The sequence below is a fragment of the Pipra filicauda genome, unplaced genomic scaffold (genome assembly GCF_003945595.2).
Source record: "Pipra filicauda isolate LSUMZ 115617 unplaced genomic scaffold, ASM394559v2 scaffold383_size682061_pilon, whole genome shotgun sequence".
Lineage (NCBI taxonomy): Eukaryota > Metazoa > Chordata > Aves > Passeriformes > Pipridae > Pipra > Pipra filicauda.
Window position 1 is genome coordinate 634,234 of NW_024104513.1, and position 1,868 is coordinate 636,101.

The 1,868-nt window shown below is 47.4% G+C and overlaps 1 long non-coding RNA gene across 1 annotated transcript; it reads right to left on the reverse strand.

Annotated features, from left to right (window-relative positions):
* Window positions 1-386: 386 nt before the first annotated feature.
* On the reverse strand, window positions 387-1,014 carry LOC120323941. Its single transcript, XR_005564892.1, has 2 exons — window positions 756-1,014; window positions 387-624 (listed from the first exon to the last, which is right to left on the reverse strand). It is a non-coding gene; the product is annotated as an uncharacterized LOC120323941 (long non-coding RNA).
* Window positions 1,015-1,868: the final 854 nt, after the last annotated feature.

Consider the following 1,868-nt stretch of genomic DNA (forward strand, 5'->3'; position numbering starts at 1 on the left):
CTGGCCTTACCTGTCTCTCTGCAGTGTGGACTGAAGGTCCCATGGAGCTGCAGCTCAGACTGGGCACCTAATGGTGGAATAGTAGGTGATGAGAGGAGTCCTGCTTTCACCAGCTGGGGCCAGATCTTCAAAACAAAGCTAATCCCTAAAGACCATCCCCTACCTTCCCCCACTTCCTTTCTTTTTTTTATTTTTTTTTTATTTTTTTTTTTAATTTTTTTTTTTGGTTAGCGGTAGACTTTTTTTCTACATTGTGATACTAGTATCGAAAATTCTGGCAAACAAATATGGTGAGGTTTTTTTGAAATGTCATGTGGGATTTTTGTAGCTGAGAAATATTGAAATGGGTGCTGTGTTAATGCCACATATATCAGTCCAAAACCCTCTCTCTTTCCTGATTGTTTAATTTGGAAAAGATGAGCATCTTTTCTTGTGTCTTCCCACTTTACTGAAGTTGTCATCGGTGCAGTATGGAGCCTGGACAGGAATCACAACTCTCCTGTTGCCTGGCAGGGTGGGAGTGGAAGCAGCCCACAGAGCTTAGGCTGCCTCAGTCACGGTAGCAGAACTCAGAGACGGATGGAGTGGTGAGAATGAAATTTGTGGTAGCATTTAACTTAGTATCTAGAATAAAAATTAAGAATATTGATGTAATTTGGGGGTGGTGGGCTGAAAGAGGCATCAGAGGATTTTGTGGGCACTCGGTGTGATTTAAGGGATCTATTGGTTTTAGGGATTTTGATCCTATTCCTCACCTTCCTTCTGCTCTAGAACAAGGTTCATGACCTCATGATCTGTCTCACAGCCCTGGAAGAAGAATCCCCAGTAACATCTTGGACAGCAAGGACAGCCCATTCCCATCTGCTCAGCATACGCAAAACAGGCAGTCTGAGGGCTGAACCAAATTTTTCATGAAAGGTGTCATGGGTTGAGATTGGCCCCCCTGAGAGCCGAGGGGCCCAGAGGTGATTTGGCGCCAGGGCAGTGTTCCCTGGAGGGCCAATCACCACTCCTCTTGTTCAATGCTGCTGAAAAATCACATATACACAGCCACCGGAAGCTTTTGGCAATTCTGTTGGTGTCTGCTGCGGCGTGTAGGTGTAGAAGGCCGAAGGGGTGGCAGGGCCTCCTCCTTCTTCCCCCTCTGAGGGGGGAGGGGAGGCTCTGCGGCCCACAGCAGGGTTAGAGGCAGCATTTGGAGTGAGTGTTTGTGAGGGACGCGACTCACAACACCTGAGGTAAGAGGGAGGAGGCCAGGCCCTCTTCCCCCCCTCTGCAGTTGGGCTGCGGGGCGCTTGGAACAGTGTATAACTGGACCGAGTTGCCTGTGGTCAAGGCTAGGGGGCTTTTTTCCCCTCTCACTGTTAAGTGGGAGTGGATGCAAGGCTTAGTATTGAAGCTGAGCCAAGAGACGGGCTGATAATGAAGCAACTCGGTGCCAGGGAGAAGAATCTCAGGTGAAATTGGAGATGGGCCAGAGAGAGAGGCTCGAGAGTTGCCCTGCCAAGGTTTGACTGGAGGCAGCTGAAAACTGACTTGGAAGACACTTGATAAGCTGACTACACTACAGCAGCAGCAAACTGAGGTATGAAACCGAAAGAGAGAACCACGCAACAGAGATGGCACAGAACCAAAGAGAAAGGACTCGGAGCTATCTTGGACTTCATGAAGAAGAAAAGACTGCAGCAAACAACTGGAAGTCAGTGGGGGAGTGTTTCGGTTTTCCGAAACACTCCCATGAGAGAGAGACTGCGTTACCTATCAGCCTGAAAAGACTTTTCCTGGACTAATTGAGGGAGGAGCTTTGAAGGGACTGATAGAAGTGTAATATATATATATATATATATATATATATATATAGTTGTTTT